Consider the following 20072-nt stretch of genomic DNA (forward strand, 5'->3'; position numbering starts at 1 on the left):
TCTCTTAGTGTGCACAGTATTTAGCGAGGAATAAACAAAGCTAAAGACTAGCAGGTTCTTAAGAGTTTCTCAATCTATTTAAATAAAATAAAGACCACACTAAAGTGCCATGAGTAATCTTAAACACCCAATGCCTAATCCAGAGCCTACTGAATTTAATGGAAAGATATTATTTGCTGTCAGTGGCTTGAAAACAGTTCCTTGAAATCATTAAAACAAATCTGACTGTTTTATTCCCTCTGCTGTATGACCAGGCCCAATTTTGTATTCTTCTATATCTAACAATGTTATTAGAGAATCTGTTCATGGAAGTTCCAGTGCCTAACAAATGAAAACAGAAGGGCAAATTCAGTCATGATGTAAAGAGAACTGAGAGATGAGGGAAGGCAGAGATCAGAACAGCTATGTGAAAAAGAAGTTCACATCACATCAGACGTTGCTGTGAGGGGATGATGGCCAAAGAATTTCCATGCCCCTTAGTGAATTTATATTAAATGAAAAACACTGACCTTAAGTATGCTTCATGGCGGGGAATGAAGGGTCAGGACTCTCAGGACTAGTACGGTTTTGATGCATGTAATTGGTTGTACTTCGACTGTAGCTTGGGCTCAAGGGCTAAGTCTGCACTTTACTTGAACTAGTCCCATGGGCTGGCTAGTCCCACAGGTGCCCTAAACTGTGATATGCTCTCAAGATCTGGCTCTGCATATCAATATTTGCAAATCCCACATGCCTGAAAAGGTGGAAGCCCTTCCAGGCTGGACATCAGCTGTCTTGTCTGCACAGCATGGTCGGACAGCATTGCTTAGTTTGACAATATGTGAAAGTGAAATGAACAGCATATAACTGCAGGAAAGAAGTTTCCCCTTTAATACCTGACATGTTCTAAACCCAGTCCAGAGAATATACTTGATAAAACCAGGATAGATGAGATGAAAATGATCTAGAGTCTAGTCTTGAGCCTGCTATTAAAATACAGAGCTAAACTTGAGACACCTTCTGGTGTAGTGAATTGAGCCTATCTCACGTCCCACCTTTGTAGGCTTCATGAACAGCAGCGTGGATCTATGTTAAAGTGCTGGAGATAATTGGTGCCTTGTCCCCCTCTCAAGGGCCTGGAGTTCTCCAACAGCATCAGTCTGCAAGCAGGGGCTTAGATGTACCTCATCTGAGCAATACACAGCTCTGAACTCAGGAGAAGGTTTGGAACGGTTATTGGAAAAATTGTGAACTATTAATTGGATTTTGGCAAAAAAATTTAAAGGTTTTTAATAACTGATACACTTATTTTTTAATAAATAGTAATTTTAAATACATACTGGACATACTGGAGGTAGTCCAGCGAAGGGCCACAAAGATGATTATGGGACTGGAACATCTCTTCTATGAGGAGAGGCTGTGAGACCTGGGACTGTTTAGCCTGGAGAAGGTTCGGGTGAAATCCTATCAATGTATGTAAATACCTGAAGGGAGAGTGTAAAGAAGATGGAGCCAGGCTCATTTCAGTGGTGCGTGGTGACAGAAGAAGAGGCAATGGGCGCAAATTGAAACACAGGAGGCTCTGTCTGAACAGCAGGAAACACTTTTTTAGTGTGAGAGTGGCCGAGCAGTGGCACAGGTTGCCCAAGGAGGTTGCAGTCTCCATCCTTGGAGATATTCAAAAGCTGCCTGGACAGGTCCTGGGCAACAGGCTGTAGGTGGCCCTGCCTGAGCAGGGGGGTTGGACTCGATGATCTCCAGAGGTCCCTGCCAACCTCAGCCACTCTGTCATTCTGTGATTCTGAATACATGGGAGTGATTATGCTCATACTTATATTGCAGTGTCACTGTGGAAATAAAGAAGTGTGAGTTCATAGTCTTCTCCTCCATTATTATTCTCCTTTAAATGCACATACAAAAATAAAAGATAAGGATGCATTATTTAACAATGGTAGTTCCAAAATTTAAGTATTAGTTTCTAGTGGAATCAGAAAGGCAGAACTAAACGCATTATAAATGAATCAACTCAGTTACATTGTTCTCCATCTATATTCATGTCTTTGGAAGAATCTGTTTCTGTCATTGTTTCACTGTTTCATTGTTTCATTTATCTCATCTGTTTCTACCCCATTTGGAAGTGTAGGAAGAATAGTGGATTACTCTGTAGAATTGTTTAGTTGACAATAGGGGTAAGGCTTGTCTTTTATTTACTCCTGGTGCGTTTCTAAATTTTCACGTGCCCTGTCAGTTTTTTTTTAAATTACATTTCTCAGGAAAATGTTATACTAAAATGACTAAATTCCACAAGACAGTAAACTGAATGATTGAGCTGAATGAACAAAGAAGCAAATTATATAGTAGGTTAATGACACTCCCAAAAACTTGGTGAAAAGCTAAAGCAGGAGTGGAATACTAATCAGAAGCTGCTCTCTAACCAACAATTAATATGCTTGTGAAAAATACTACTTTTGCATTACATTAAATCCCTTTTTTTTCCAGTAGCAGTAGCAATGACTTCTTAACGTTTAATTCTTACTAAGCAAGAGAAATATTTGATCCATAATAAACCATTACTGAGCGTAAAGGAACTAAATACAGAATGTATTTCATGCAGCAAGCACTACTGTATCTAAGAGGCCCTGAATATGAATCCGTGCTTACACAAGGGTGTGGCTGTATATGGCAATTTGAGGCAATTTGGCATTTCCCTCCGTGTCAATAGTGTACTGCTTGTTTCCAGCAGACAAATGTCTGTGCTGCAGAAACCACCATAACATCTTGCAGTAAGTGACCCCCTTGTTGGCAGTGGCAGCAGAGCACAAGAAGGGAATGAACGTGGAGATAATTACCCTGGCTCCACAGAGGTTGGGCCTGGGAAATGTTTGTGGGGGTAGTGTCTGCTGGAGCTGACTGGGCTTTAGCTAACATAAAGATTTCATACAGAAGGCTTCTACCACTAAAGTTATCTTTCTGGTCCCTTTCAAGAAATCTGAAGTAACCTATTTATTTTTTAACAGTGCACTGGTCAGAGATGTTACAGTGCTGGTGCTATACTGGAGGCTATGGGCGTTCTTATTAAAAGGTTTAACTGTTGCAAAGTCAGCTTGGAGGTATCGTAGCATTCTCACTTGTGAATAATACAGCCAATTCTGGAAAGAAACAAAGAAAATTCCATTTAACACCTTTAACTGACAGAGCCCCACGAACCCCTGTGCCAGTCACAGCACACACTTGGAGCAGGAGACAGAATTTCCCCTGTTAGGAAAGACAGGCAAAAGATGGTGGGGGGGAAAATAAGGCAGTAGGAAGTGAAGCAATTTGCTGAAGATCACCCAGGGTATTTATTGGAGAGCTGAGATGAAAGCATGGTTCTACTGACTACTACTTTAGTCTCATATCCACTAGATTATGGGATTTTCATGCACTTCCCACAATGGTATCATGTTAATACTCTGCATATTCTTTCCTAACATATTCCCTATGTGTCATGGTTAGTGAACACAGAATGACAATATTAACAGGTTACAGGTTAGATCCAAATTTCACCACTATGAGTGTATCCCAAAAAACTTTAGACGGAGCTTATAATAAACTAAAAGCGACTGCAACTCTGCATGTCATTTAATAGATGAAAGGGAATAGGCTTTTTTTAATTAAAAGCAATAAACAAAGTTTATCATTCCCTAGTGGAAAATAAAGTAGTATTTTTTTTGTGGAACAGTTGTGAAGTTGCCAACATCCTTGCCTTGGCAGCAAAGCACCTAGTTCCCCAAGGTACGAGGTCCTTGGGAACTCATGAAAACTGGACTCCTCATTTTATAAAAGATAAATGTCTGAGGACCTCATACAAAAACCTTAGGAACAGAGGACAGATTGTTGAGGGCTTGCAGTTTTTCAAGTTGTTTTGGTTTGTCAGCTGAATTTTGCCTTTTGAGAACCTTTCGAGTTACTAGTAAGAAGGTAGGTGGGTGAGCAGAAACTGGGCAAGAAATCTGAGTAATGTTTTGGTTTCATTGAACTGAGTTTCCAAGGGGGGAAAATTGTCACACAGGAACATTTCTGATCAGTTTTGTTATGATTCCCCATACTAATGCAAAGAACTTTGGATTCCATTTTTATATCATTACATGCCTAGAGGCCATTGACTTTGTGTATGTGTGTGCACACATTGCACAGGGGGTAGATATACACCATTTTGATATGTCGTGTTTACAAAGACAATGTAAAGCTTCTATAGCAGCAGCGGGGCTTGAAGCGTGAGATGACTACAATGCGATCAGTCCCCATACTACTCCACATCAGTAAGCCGATCCAGGCAGATAATTTTGCTGATTATTTGTTATTAACATGATTTGTACATTACCAATCATTGCAAAAATACACATTGACCCTCATTAAAGAGTCAATGACTATATGAAACTAATTATTAAAGAAATAGTATTCTTAGAAATGGAAACGATCGATGTTGGTTTCCTTTTTGATTTATATGAGTAATATCATCCGTGATTATTGTAATAAATTATGTTAATGGCAAATTTCTACAATTTATAAGTGCACCTCTAACTAGTTCAGTCTGAAAGAGATAAATATGTCAAGAAATGGTATTAATTCCCTTCTGTAAATATGAGAAGATGTAAAAGTATGATTTAAAATGTCACACTTGCAATCAGAGCAAAAACCCTACTACAATCAGGAATCTGCAATAAATATTTACATCATGTTTTTTGAAGACAGAGACAGTGCAAACATGTTTCAAGCAGACTAAACATGTCTGAATAAATTCTAAAAATAATTTCCTCTGAAGAAAGGTTAATTGTTTTATAGTGCAGGGTTACAGCTAACAAAGTCTTTCCCGACTGTGAGCTTCTAATGTAGACTTTTTAGGTAAGCAAGTGGTTTACTGTAACAGACGCATATCTGAAAGCTGAGAAGACATAAGAGTAAAACCCAGATGCTGTGGGTTACATATCTTAGTGCAAGTCAAAGAGGCATATCACGGAAAGTGTGTGTGGGGGGAAAGGTGTCATTATGTTACTTCCAGTTTTGGACTACTGCTAGGGGTGAGAAACATCTGAGATGTCACGAGCCAAAACGTACACGTGAGGCTGTACAACACGAGTGCTCCACGGCAATGCCGAAAGCGGGGGAGGCAGGGAACCCCGATGGGCTCCCTCTCTGCCCTGGGGGAGAGCTCACGGGAGAGAAGGAGGTGCGTGTGGAAACCTAGCACCATGCTCCTGCGGTGGGAAATCTTCAGTGCCTCAAGGACTCCTTACGGCTCATGTATGCCACAGGAGACGTGACTGGCTGGTTTGCTTAGAGACCATATTACTGATTTAATCAATCAATTAAGGTACTTTCCCAAGCAAATATTTCCAATTTTTCTAAAAAAAAAAAAATAAAATAAAAAAAAAAATTACAAAATCATGACTGGTAAAACTCCTGAAAATAAGGCACATTTTCTGGTCATATTCAGTGTCTTATATCTGGTGCCTGCAGATGTCACAGAAACACATTTCTCTCTGATTTCCTGTTCAAATCTGTCATCTCCTGCAGAACTATGACGATGCCTGCCATAAGATAGTGCACTTCTCCATCGTTCAGTGATTTTGATCCCATCTGGCATGAAAAAAGGTATGGAAGCTTTCCCTCACATTAAAATGTCTAGGCAATCCTTGTTAGCAGGCATGCTGCTCATTTTTTACAGTAATTGCCTATGACATTGCAGTAGACCTTCCTGAGATAAGGTGGCTTGTCTGCTGTCTAGACTTGGATTCCCGTCTCCCTGCCGTGGTTTTACTCCTCTTTATGGTGCTTGTGTGCGTGAGTCTGATCCTGAGTAGTGCTGGAAAAAGCGGAGCGTTGTCAGCAAGTTTTCAGTTATTAAATTAACAGCTTCCGTTGTAAGTACATCACAGCTGGGGCTGGAGAAACAGGCTGTGCTGCCAGACCTGAAGCGGGAGAATGAATCCATAGCACAGAAACTCGAGGAAAACTGAGTTCTGAAGCTGTTCTTGAATTTGGGCAGCAAGAATAAAGTAGGTTTATTCTTCAGACCAGCAGGGTGGTTGTATTGATGGGGAAAGGTTTTGGATGGAGAGTAGTTAGCAGCTGAGTCAAAAGTGGTATTTCCAGAGGTGCGTGGGAAGAGCATACTTTGAGAGATACACGAGGAAAGAAAACTGAAATCTGGGTCTGTTGGCCTTTGAAATTAGTAGAAACCTTGCAATAGGCTTCAGTGGACTCTGTCTAAGGCCTTGTAGGCAGCAGAGAAAAGTCATGGATACTGATGCAGAGATTCTGCATATTTGCAGCAGAACTGTGAAGTGTGTCCTGTGGTTTGGATCCGACAGATAGCGCGGGAGGGAACGAGGTTTTGGTCTCCAGGTTGGGATGTGGTAAAAGAAAGGAGGTTTTACTACTTTGCTTCTTAATTGATCATTGTATGCTTTTCAAGGGGGAGATTAAGAGATAAGGCAAAATGGGTAAAATAGCTCAGGATTTGTGCTAAGAGCTGTGATGCATTTATAAGAAATCTTGTCATGCCTATCATTTTTCTAAATCCTTGTGAGCAACAAATACTGAGATAAATTTCACAAAATCAGATACAAGATCAAAATTGGATCTTTGGGAATTTTTTAACTCATTTTAAGTAGCTATATGTTTTGAAAAATATCTTGTCTACGACAAGAAAAAAATACCACAGGAACCCCAAATATACATTTTTATTAATTATATAACCATACAAACAAGCAATGAGACACTGAACTGTTTGTCATGTGATTCTTTTTTAAATACAAAAAAGTACTTAGTAAAGATGAATTTAGTAATTATTTTGGAAACCAAATTGAAATATGTTTCCATAGACAACTGTTGCTGATATAACTTTTGCTTATTTATATTGATATGAGTTCATAATATAGTAGGAATTTTTATTATTTTGGGGACTGTAGTATAGCATCAATATTTTTATTGTTCCTGTGTGTAACTGTGTTGCATTTTCTTTACTAAATTAATCAACACAATTTTATTTTTGCATATTAATTTGTGATAAGAGCATCCATTTAGAATTAATTTTTTAAAAAGCTTAAAAAATAATTTTTCTTCTCTAATATTTTGTTCAAAGCCCAAAAGAATTTTCTTTGTCTTCTTTCTTTATATTTGTAGCTTTTTCCATTACTGTTTTTAATTTGTAACAAGCAATATTTGTGCAGAGACATTTTGTTATGAAGACAGCTGAGCTCTGCCAAACATTGTCCTACTAGCTCGAGCTGGAATTGTGAGAAAACGTTCCAGATATTGTGCCATTTTGAGTGGCCATTTATTCCAAGTAGTGATAAAATAACTTCTTTCTAGCTGGTGTTGCATAACTCAAACTATTTCTCTACTAGTTTTTTTCTAAAAACAGAAGAATAATATGTTTCCCCTCCAAAGTTTATTTGCTCCTCTGGAAATATAATAAAATTATGGAAAAATAATTGTGCTATCGTAAATGATAAACAGTCATTGGGGAATCAATTCTTAAATACAAGATATACAAATGACACAATAAAGGCACTGTTCATCCATCTTCTGCTCTTAGGCCCCAATCATGAATTCCTCATTGAAGATAATGGGAATTTTGTCCTTATTGAGGAATTGAGGGATATGGCAGCATTTACCTGACAGAGACAATCAAATGTCCAAGCTGCATAGATGGCTGGTTTAATACAAAAGCTGTTCTGCTTTTTTTTTTTTTTTTAATTTGTTTTTTTAATATACCCAATGGAAGTGACAGTGACAAGATAGCACTGTTTTTCATAATTGCAGTCTGGAAGACCATTTAAAAGCTATCAATACTTTGACACTTGAGGCAGATCTGTTACAAAAAATATATATTCCTAGAGTGATAATACTTTCTAAGAGTATCAGAAAATACATATTGGTCTCAAAAAGCTGATCTACTTGCAGCTGATTTACTACAAAAGACAGCAACTGAGAAGATTCAGGACTTTCTGTTGTGCATAACTGACCGGTTTATAGCAGCAGTAGACTGGATGAGCCAATATGGCATGAGTCTGCTCTCAGGAGACCAGCTTCCCACTCATCTTGTTATGGTGCCGACACAGTGGTCAGTTGAAAGGATCTGCAGAGAGAGCCCAAGTTCTTTGAAAAGTCACTAATTACAAAGGAAGCAATTGCAATAGCTAAAGTTGCATACCTTTGAAATTGCTCAATTAACAGAATTGTCATCACAACTAAATGAAGCGTTTTTAACTTTGATCTTGTAGTCTTACTACTGAAGCAGTCTTTGTCTTAAGTTTGTGGTGCTTTACACAGAAATGTCCACTCAATAATTATATCAACAGTTCTTGTGATACTGACCATTAGAACTGAGAAAACAAAAGCAAAATATTTCCATAAGCATTCAAACTTTTAAATTAATATTTTGGCTATATTTGTTCCCACTTACACTCACTTTTTGAGATCCTTTCAAACGATCATTTGATCACTGGTGGAAGCTAGTGGAAAGTAGAATGCAGAATTGCCTCACTGTTTATGGAGACATTAATTTAAGGTTTTGGAAATACTGGCAGTGTACTGATCAAGCCAGTCAGAGAATAGATTACCTGCCTATTGAATCTGGAAAGAAAGCCCAACAACTTTCCTTGCCGTAGTTAAAATACATATATGTGCAATCTGTCTGTAGAATTAAGCAATTTGGGCAGATTGAACAGCCTGACGTTTGAAAAATCAGAATTGGCTTTCAAATGTATACAGCAACAAAGGTGCATTGGGTCTGGCTGAGATGGAGTTAATTCTCCCCATAGCAGCCCTCATAGAGCTGCGCTCGGTATTGGTAGCTAGAAAGGTGTTGATAACACACCAGGGCTTTGGCTACCGTTGAGCAGTGCTGGCACAGCATCAAGGCTGTCTCTCCAACCCCACTCCAAAGGCCAGTAGGCTGGGATGGGCAAGAGGGTGGGAAGGGACATAGCCAGGACAGCCGACCCAAACTGACCAAAGCGATATTCCATACATATGATGTTGTGCTCAGCAATAAAATCTAAAAGGAAGGAGGAGGAGGGGAGGGGGGGCATTTGTTATTAAGGCGTTTGTCTTCTGAAGCAACCGCTGCGTGTACTGAGGCCCTGCTTCCCAGGAAGTGGCTGGACATCACCTGCTGATAAGTAGAAAAGAAATCTTTTTGCTTTTCTTTGCTTCTGCATGGCCTTCGCTTTTCTTTATTAAACTGCCTTTATCTCAACCCATGAGTTTTTCAACTTATTTTCTCTCCCTGTCCCTCTGAGGAGGGGACTGAGGGAGCGGCTTGGTGGCACCTGACAGACAGCCAACGTCAACCCACCACAAGCAGACAACACATTTTTACAATGAGTTATAAGTTGCTATTCTAAGCTTTATTCCAGTCATCATAAACGGCATGGGACTTCACACACTTCCTACCGTGTTCCAAGTCTCAAAGAGGTCTGATTTCCTCTGCAGTCTCCTGTTGAAACAAAGAAGGTCTGGAGTGTAATTATAACTTGGAGTGAAGCAAAGCCATTTCAAGCTCATGAAGAGTCACAGCCAATAGCCAGGAGATGGGAGAGCCTGCAAAGGAGACCTGGCAGTCCTGGAAGTTAGAACTTGGAGCTCTGGAAGGCTGAAGAGCTCAGAGCAGGCAGCCAGGAGAAATGGCAGTGACAGGACAGGATACACCTAGTAGTGCTGGAGGCTAGAGTTACTTCCAATGTACTCTACAGGAATTTTTATTACATAGAAAACACATTGTTCACATTTCCACATTTCTAGCCTAAATGAACCTGATGGCGGAAACTGCAGGTAAGGTCCACATGCTGTCTTGATAAACAGAGAAACTGCTCTATTACCAAGAGTGAAATATTCCTGAAAGTATCAATCATAGAGCTCTTCATGCAGCATTACAAAGATGCCTTGAGTAGGACGCCCAGACCAATTGCAGCTTGGGATACACTGAATAAATACAAAGTCCTGGAGACACAGAAGAGCTGCCTCCTTCATGGAGAAGGCTCTGAACAACATGCACCATGAGGCTTTTTATGTAAGATATTCTGAAAAAGTGCAGTTGTGAAGTCTGAGAAGCCCTATAGTTTGGGACTACCCTTCCCATGTGACTGGTAGACAAGCACCTTATAAGGCACATGCCTTAAATAAATTTTGGCCAATAAATTCTGAGCAGTTATGAATGGATTAATGAGTTGGGATTGTAAGAGTTCTTTGAGGAACAAATAACCTGAGATAGTAGATCCATAGAAAAAGTAAAAAATATCTTTAAAAAAAATAAACAAATTTTGAGGTAATTCTCTAAATAAGCCAAGACTGAAAATATGTTTCAGCTATGGACCACCTATTTCAGGTCTTGTTAGAAAGATCATCCGTCAAAAGGGGTAGTTCCACCCTTTCCTCATCTTATGCAGTTTCTCGTTCCAACTCATGGGATCCAACCCATTTTCACTGTGCTGGGGTTTTTTGAACTGACACCAGTTCCCAACTACTTTTGAGTGCAGCTACACAAATGCTTACCGCAGCCAAAGGGATACATGGTGTCATGAAACTGAGCGGGCTGGTGGTAAGAGAAGGGTGGGACAGCCCTTTACAGCCACAGCACTGTATCTTGCCCTCTTAAACAGATCATGGAACTGGACTGTAAGAGACATTTCCCTCAGGACATAGACACACTGGGGGATGAGAAAATCCAGTCTCTTGGCGGTTAAATGGTCTGGAAGACTGCACATGTCTTCTGCTGGACTGAGACCAGTGTTATCAGACCAAAGTTGTATATTATATTTACTCCAGTTGAATTGTGCTAGCTGAAACACATGAAATACTATCTCTTGCTTTTTGACTGGATCAGTTGAAGTCTGATAGAGACGAATTGGGCTGCCATGTGCAGAATTTTGATTGTATTCTCCAGGGAAATAAAGAATGTGTTTTGATGTCTTATAGGGTAAAATAATATTAAGTTGAATTAATCTATGAGCATCAAATTCATATTGTGTTTACTATGCAAAATACCCATTCACAATTTTTGGGAGCAGATTTGTGTAGACAGAATGGTATTCCCTCCGATAAAAACTTCTTGTAATCTAGAATTTGAAGATGTATGTTTATGTTTAAATATCTAAATTTTTACATGTAGGCCTTACATAATCATGGTCTTTCGGTAAGTATAATGCCTTGGCTATGCACATAATAGCAAATAAATCTTTACACATTTCTAAGTCTTTTTATTAAGTGGATTATTTAAATATGGCATATTAAGAAAAAAATAATAAGTGTATAGAGGCAGCAAGTTATATTTTAGGTGATAACCTGGTAACCACAATACTGACTGGCTTATGGTCTTCTTGGTTTTGCTCTGCAGATAAAGGCAAGTTACTCCTGCATGTGCCTCTTCTTCTCATGCTATTTTGGTATGCCTTGCTTCTGGACTCCTCAGTACAGATGCTATTTTACCACTGTGTGTACATAACAGTTGGCAAAATGCAGTCTGGCTTTTAGCTGGGGAATCTAGACATGAATAAATAATGCTAATACTATATAGTTGCCTGTCTACGTTGTTTTCCATGGGTTGAAGAATAATAACAGCTCATCAGGAGTCCTGCAGCTTTTTTGTGAAACACAGGCTGGGCATGCAAGTGGGATTTGTAGAGACCTGGCACAGGTGGCTGCAGCTGTCTAGTAACCCCATATCAGCCTCATATCATTATGTGTCATTCTGTGTGACTCGGGAATAGGACATGCACAAGAATTGCTCAGGATCCTCATGAAGGGTCTGTCCTATTATATGCTGGTTTCCTAATTCACTAGGTAGTGAGCAGTATACACAGATGGGTGAGAGAGACATATTTGCTGGGAAAATTACAGGTTCAAAATTAACAAGCCGGCTGCAGGAAAACCTTCAGTGAACTGGGTTGAAAAATGAAAGCAGTAAGTCAATGGGAAAGAGAATGAAAAGTTAGTACAGTTGTAAAAACACTTTTTTCTCATTTAGCAGAAGGAGCTCAGCTGTTATGCACAAGTAATGCACAAAACAGAAACAGAAGTAGTTTCCTGTACTAAAATAAGGCATCATTATGAAAACAAAAATAAATAATGACAATGGCATAAACATTCATAAATGTGTAATAGTTCCCATTTCTTCAGAGAAAACTTAAATTTTCTGTAAAAATGTGTGCTTTATGTGCTTTCAAAACTTTTCACTGCAGAAAGCTTGATTAATTATTTCCAGGGAAGAATATAATTGCCTTTTCTGTTTTATTACAAAGCCAGTAATTTATTTTATAGGAATTTATGTTTTATACAGAATACATTTTATTACCAAGAGTTCTTCCCACAGCAGAACTGGAAAGAAAGTTAACAGGCATAAAAATCAGAGGTAGAAAAGCAGTTGCTTTTCCCTGCCATTGAACTGGCTGCTTGCCACAGCAGAACGTATCAGGCTTTCTGCAGAATGCTCCTAAGGGGTCAGTACACTGGTCTGTTACTGGGAGTGGCATGAAGTGCCAGTGATTCAGTTCCTAAAATGCCCACACAGCAATGGGTTGGTCTTCCCCTGTTTCCTTTCCTGATATTAATCCTATGTATTTCCTTTGTTAATTTTATTCTATAAACCCTGAAAAATATATATTCCACCCAATATACTCAGACTGCTGTTATGTCTGTAGCACACTGTTTCTGAGTGAGACTAGACTTTTAAAATCTTTCTTAGTAAATTAGCACTTAATCGTATTGCTCTTTTCTGAACGTTCTCTGCTTTGACAAAATCTTGCCAGTAACATGGATGTAGGAACTGAATAAGCTGTTTGAGTTTCTTTTTTCACTATAGCTGCACAGGAGAGGAATTCTGTGCTTTCTCTGCCTCTGTGATACGAACATGCATAGGTAATCTTAGAATACCATTTCTAGTGGTTTATAGCTCCAGCTGCTATAAAACATAAATAACTAGGCAATCCTTCCACAGTGAAGCAATGTTTAACCTTCTCAGATCTTCACGATCAGAGAAGGGGAAAAAACCCCTATGCAACATGTTTTAAGAGGTCATTTTTTCCAGAAGTTATTCTTTCAACCAAATGGTTTCTGACCTTTGCCTATGTTGCTGGTGATAATTTGTGATCCAATGGCATCCACAATGTGCTCATGATTTTGAAATGCAGAGGTGGAAATAGGAGTTGTCTGGGTCAGTGATTGGGTAATAAAAGGTGGAGTAATTAATCGCATGGTTCAGATCAAATTTGGTGAAGTGCTGGTTCAGCCTGACTGTTTTATTTAGGAGTAGTAGCATGAGATGAAGCCACGGTGCATCTGACTTGCAAAGCAGAGATACCAACTAGCTGTATGTCACTGGACCTCTTCTGATTATGTAAATGGCCAGCCAGTTGCTTGCTGGCTCCTATGGAGGCTTTTCCACCAGTCCACTGCCATTACAAATGTGCCTTCTATTTCCTTTTCAGTGCTGTCAAAGAGGGTATGGGAAAGCTCAGCAAAGCCACAGAATGAAAGCATCCTCCATCCTCAGTATAAGGAATAACCATTACAGCTCAGAAAACTGAGGAGACTCAAGTAAGTGCTTAGGATCTTTTTTTATATATTGTAAGCAGAAAATGTAGTTGCCCTCTTCAATTGGCAAATTGAGGTCCCTTGGTAATGTAGCTGCATTTATATCATTTTATGGTGATAGCTGCTGAACAGAGCATTTTTTTTCCTGCCAGCTTCCTTAATACAAGAAGCAACATACTCTTAATGCAGATTTCTTTGATATACTGCAGTATCTCACAAATCTCTCTCTGTAGGGATTTAAATGTTCAGCAGTAAAACTATTTTCTCAATTCTGAACTCTTATATGAAATCTAAACTTCATCACTCCCCCAAACCCTGCAAATCCTAATGTAGATCAAGAATGAAAAGCAGACAAGCTAGTTTAATTGGAGGGTACATAATAATATTTTTTCATTTATACATCTCTCCAGAATATAGGTATTCATTTCAGAACTTGAAATTACCTTTTGTTGCATCTCAGTTAAATGGATATTGAATTCATGGTGATAAAATGTTACACTAGTCCTCTGGCACTAGTATTTTCTAATATAATTGAAATCTGAATTGTATATAGCATGAAGTCTAACTATCATTGTAGATAATTGCAGTGATCTTACACATTTGTCATAAAGCAAATATGCTAAAATAGCCTTAGAGTGATGCATAGTTGACCTTATTACACGGTTTCTTGAAGTGTGACAGCAGACTAATATTTTCATGTGAGCAATGCAGATAGTAAAGGTCAAGGACTGAGGATGACAACAACAAATCTGACTTTCAGCACTATAAAGTGAAAGCCATTAATGATAATGTATATTATTACAGCCAAGACATAATGTAGGGCTTGAAACTATGCAATGTAATTCATTTGATTTATTTCAATTTACTCTTATTTTATTTGTGCACTTAAGAATGGGGATTAGTTATATAATGGGGAAGCAGGAGGATATATTTTTCCCCACCCTTTCTTTGTCTAAAAGGCAGTTTACAATTTTTTTTCCTATAGTCTGAATTACTTTATAAAACAACAAAGCTAGAAAATAATTTGCATTTTTTTCCGTGTTCAGCATAGCTCAGATAAACTTACTATGACACAAAAAGCCCTATGGCCTGTATATTAGAAGTCATAAATGTAGAAGGAATTGACATTTTCTTAGAAATAGTTGAGGATGTTTTACAGGAGCTGCATTCTGAGGAGTGGAAGAATGAAGGTAGAGGCTGGAATGGAATTTCTGAGAATTTCTTTTTTCTTCTTTTTTTTTTTTTTTTTTTTTCCCAAAGTAACTCAGTAGGCCTGGTCTACTCTAAGGATTAGTGTCACACTTGGAAGAAATTGTACCGATATGCATCCTAAGGGCCCTGGCACACACCTCTGCTGATTCTCCTTGGAGAGGTTTCAGGTGCCTTGCAGCTCACAGACTTTGTCTTGTCTCCCTGACAGAGGTTTCTAGTGGAGTAGCCAGGGCAGCAGGATGGTGCACAGGTCTGTCAATCAGCCGTAACTCAGTTTTCTACCTGGCATTTTGAAGTAAATCTGCCATAACTTGTTGCAGTTAAAATGAGCTGGGTTAGCAAAGAGTAAGCAGTAGTTTTTAAATGGTTTCAGATAAACTGCCTCATTGCCTCATTTTGGCTGAAACAGATTAGGCAACACTCATAGGCACATCCTTGTTGTGAGGACAGGCAGTAAGTTTAGGGTCAGGGTGATGAAGAGCAGGTGGGAGCAGACACCTGCTCTAGTGGGCCAGGAGAGGGTGTCTGTCCACAGCCACGCAGTCCTTGGCTCATGGCTCTGTGCTCACTAATACCATATCTACCCATTCCTGGGTCATCTAGCGGTGCAGATTTGAGCCACTTAATGCCTAGGTGCATAACCATGTGTCAGATAGGCACTGCTGAATCAGCACGTGATAGTTGTCTTCACGTGCCGGCAGCCTCCCATTGCAGATTCCACCGTCGGCTGCGACAAAGCAACGAGGCTGGCTTCTTCGCTGTGGGAAACTCATCTTGCTGCGTTGGGGGGGGGATGTTTGCATGGGGTTTCTGCAAGGGGTCTAGTTTCCTGTCTCTGAAATCAGTCAGTGTCTCATATATAGCATCTATATCATTGCCATCTCCATCTCGCTGCTGCAAGCCCAGTACAGCATTTCTGTCTCCTTGGTAAGTGGCAACAGCTGCATGAATTTATGCTTGATGCTGGTTGAGCAGCTGCTTGTGTGCAACTGGGGAAGACTCCTTGCTCTAGGGACACGTTTCCCTCATCCCATGATGGACCACACACAGCAAAGGAGGGCGCGTGAGACAGAGTTGCAAAAGGCTGAACTGGCCACTTTGCGAGAAGTTTATTCTTGGTAGAAATGGTGGCCACTGATGACAGTGCTTATCCTGATCTTGATCTGGTGTGGGAGGTAGTCAAGGTTAGAGTGACAGCCAGCACTGAGAGCAGGCATACTGTGGTTATTCAGAAGCTGCACAATCCTGAGTCCATCTAAGGGCATTCTTCAAACTTGTTTCATGTGCTTTCCCCAAATGCATGGGTACTGCTACTCAGTTGTACTTACATACTTTGCCCTCTCACGACAGCATTTTTACTGATCGCACACTTCATCATTAGGAAAGGGCATCACATTGCACCAGTTAGGACAAATGCTTCACTGCTGTGACCTGCACTTGTTCTGGCCAACTTTATACAAAACTTCCACAGTTCTTGAGTGGAGTCTGTTATGGATCTGTCTTGGGACTATGTACAACTGCTGACAATCACGCATGCAGGCTGCCAGGTGCATGATGTCAATCCCAGGTGCACAATTCAGGTCTGCAGAGTCATGACATCACCCTTTCCATTTGGCAACCTGACTTACTCTCGATGCCCTGTTTCATGGACCCATTCACTGGCAGCTTCAGTGGTCGCCAGGATCAGTTCAGCTACCATCCAAGCTGATGGCTATGGTATATACATCGTCAGGCGGTTGTCCTTTGTACCAGTTGTGACACTGGTATCCGCCTCCTTTTGAAGATCCTGTTGTCTGCTCTCTCTTGACATTACTCCAGGGATGCCATTTCCTTCTAAGATAGTTACAGTAATGTTTGGCTTGTTGAATTGTCCCTCCCTCTTTCAGCATAACAGCAGCAATCTATTGAGGGCCAAAAGATAATCCTTCCATACTGAGCAGAAGCATCTGGAGGATGTTACTGTACCACTTCAGGCTAAAGATCAGTTCCAGTTTTTCAGCTTTTGAAGTATTAGCAGAAATCCCATGCACAATCAATGACTTTTTGATTAAGTATTAGACACAGATGTAAGCTGCAAACTACTCCAACTCACTTCATTTTACTTTCATTTTTCCCCATTTTAATTCAAGCAATTCTGATTAGGAAAAACAGTGGTTGGTTCTTCTGTGAGTGTGTGCATGTGATTTCTGTAATGATAATGGTAAGCTGGAGGGGTGAAGGGAGGTGAGAGGAAAGGGATGGCATAGATCTTTAGGTTGCTGTGAGTACAAGGCACAGTTTGCGGCAAAGCCTAGCCAAAACCACTGGAGTGTGGCAGAGCACAAAGGTCCAGGTCCTCAGGCTGCGGTGGGTCTGAAGCATGGCTAGCAGTGCTAGCCTATATTTTTGGCAGCATGCCCAGACCCTGTCTGTGTTCCCAGGAAAGAGAAAACCCAGGAAAAAAAACCCAAAACAAAACAAAAAAACAAGAGCCAAAAAGTAAACAAGCAGCCCTGGAAGCAAGTTTCCTTGCCTAAGGTGTGATGCTGGGATTCATCCTGGGGATATGGATTCAAAACCAGTTCTGCTACCACCAGTTCTTTGCTATCCCAGGGACCTTATCTCACCTTATCTCCCACAATAACTTGATCAGCTTCAGAGCCATGTGCTTCCTCACAGGCAGCAAACTACTCTGGAATCCCAAATCCTATTGTACTCCCAGCTATCTTTGTATCCTAATTCAAGATACAGACATGTTTCATGTAAAATAAAGTAGTGATCACAAACTTTGTGGCTATGGGAGTAAACATGTCTGGGAATGTTCTAGGTACCTGGGCCAAGTGCTAGTAAACAGGCTTCACCTCCAGAAGAAGGCAGGCAAACCATTTATTGGGAATTGTCACTACTAGTTATAGCTCCTAAATGATGTCAGAGAATTTGGAGGAATTGTGGTAGCTGGAATGTGCCAAATCTGTGCTGGGCAATATTCTAACAGTTTTTTCTACCACAGGAGGCCAAAGTCACAAGCATGCTTTAATTTATTAGTACAGACACACCTAGGGAGTTCAGTATCTTCCATGTCTCCATTGTCCCTGCATGTAGAGCCTTGTTCTTGATTCTGTGTTGGTCTAGCTTCCTTTGGTGTCCATACTAAAGCATTTATATAAGAATGATACAATAAATCGAGTTATTCTGCATATTGCCAAGTCGAGTCATTCTGCATATTGGATCTATTGGACAGCGTCCCATCCTTCTGCCTGGGACCATTTTGAATGACAGTAGATGGTTCCATATAAACAACATTGCCATACACATAGTTTCAAATATGACTCTTAGAGCTTGTCTCTGATACTGGACAGGTACAAATGCAGCATTGCTGTTGGATTTGCTGGATACTGAGGCTGGGTCTTAGGCAAAAAACATTGATGTCAGCAAAATCTGAGGAAAAAGTCCAAAGCAGAGTCACTGGGGTTGCATTAACCTCTGCATATTTTGTCCAGAGAACTCCAGCGTGTCTGTGTGTGGGAGGATGCTTGACTGTGCTTTCATTCGGGATGCTTTGTCCTTACCTAATTGCGTTATACAACTAATGATCCAGTGAAGTAGAATCCTGGCATGGAGCCTAACTGCAAAGCATTTAAGAGTGTAAAACGTAGAAATAATATAATTTGCTTTGCATTATTGGGAAGAACTTTTTCACTTTAAAGAGCTTTTATTGATTTGTAGAAGAAAGAGAGAGAAGAAAACTCATATACAGTCAGCTTCACATACATCTTCTAGCCCTCTTACTGATACTGAGTAGCCCAGTTCCACAGTTTTCAACAGGATCGCTCACAGGGTAACAGACTACTGTCTCTTTTCTCTCAGTAAGACTGGCAATATTGAATAAAGAAAAAAAGAAATGTAGTAAGAAATATATCTTTAAAATATGAAAAAGATACCTGCAGATTTTAAATAATTCTGTATGGCTAATATTATTACTTGGCCTGATTATTCAATGAGCTCACATGCCCTCTAATGTATTTATTTTGAAGGGTTTACTTGTCCCTGCACAGAAGTGAATTTCATTGTGTTAGAGCTGCCTGTTTGTTTGTAACTGAGTTTGTTCTTACTAATTCAAAAGCAACTTACCATTCAAATCCAGTACTAGTTTTCCAGACTTGAGTCCTTATTCTGAGCCTAGCACTGGGGCCTTATTTCTTGGCTGGATGTGGTGAAAGAGAACATTTAGCTACCAACTAGCACATCTGCCTTCTCTGTGTGTTTGGATATTATAGTTACTGAGCTGGGCTCTGGAGGCAACTATTTTTAGCCCTCGTCATCAGAGAGGAGACTGCTGTGGGTTGGAGCGATTGAAGGAAGGCAATAATAAATCTAATGCAGAGGGATCCTGATGTAGGATGGGAAAACAGAATTCAGATGGCCTACTGACAGCTCTTGTGGTGTAATTCAGTAGGAGGGATGTAGTGTCTCATCTATTTTAAAACAAACAAATAAACCCTAAGACTAAGGAAGTTTCACTCTTATAGTAGTAAAATGTGCCTTTGCACTCTGAGCTGCATTTGCTGGGAAGTCATAAATACGAGATATATAACTGCCAGCTACTATAATTTAAAGTAATTTCCTGGCTGAGCAATATTAATGGAAGAGGTACTGCAGTCATTTGCATTGTTGCAATACTAATGTTGGAGTTTATTCATATTAAGGTTGAAAATGTCAATTGTCTTGCTTGTGGTAGCAATATTCTGAGCAAGTACTCTGTTTATAATGTTTAAAAATTGTCTAAGTAGTAAATATGTCTCAGCTTGTTATGACTCAGCTCATAAAAGACAGAATATTTTAATACAATGAAAGAATGCTGATGCCTTTTTTCCAAATTTCTCCAGTAATGATTTTAATAGCACTAGACCAGAGTGTTTCTGATTGCTACTTGTCATCAACCCATCTGGCAGAATAAAATTGTGGCTGCGATTTTCAAAGGGGCTTAGGAGGGTGAGGCACAAAACTTCCTTTTAGCTTGTGCTGATGGGGTCCATTCCTATTGAATGCAAACTGAGTCACTCTTCTCTATAGCCATACTCTTGCTATGAGCTAGCTCAGTGTGGGCAGATGCCCTTGCCAGACTAGACACGAAACCCAGACCGTTCTTTTTAAAGACTATTCTCTTTACTAATTTGGTATGTCCATGGGATACACTAAAAAGCAGTTGCTGGATTATTCACCATTTACTGCCTTGCTAATGTGAAAAGCCAAATCTCACCTCAACTAGTGTCTTTGGAAAAATTTCCTATGTGTAGACAAATTAGCACTAAAAAGGTGAAGAA

General features: G+C 39.8%; 1 long non-coding RNA gene across 1 annotated transcript; it reads left to right on the top strand.

Annotated features, from left to right (window-relative positions):
* Window positions 1-1319: 1319 nt before the first annotated feature.
* LOC115342158 lies at window positions 1320-19854 on the top strand. The gene is made up of 3 exons (XR_003923651.1): window positions 1320-1429; window positions 10573-10578; window positions 19844-19854. It is a non-coding gene; the product is annotated as an uncharacterized LOC115342158 (long non-coding RNA).
* Window positions 19855-20072: the final 218 nt, after the last annotated feature.

The sequence above is a fragment of the Aquila chrysaetos genome, chromosome 5 (genome assembly GCF_900496995.4).
Source record: "Aquila chrysaetos chrysaetos chromosome 5, bAquChr1.4, whole genome shotgun sequence".
Lineage (NCBI taxonomy): Eukaryota > Metazoa > Chordata > Aves > Accipitriformes > Accipitridae > Aquila > Aquila chrysaetos.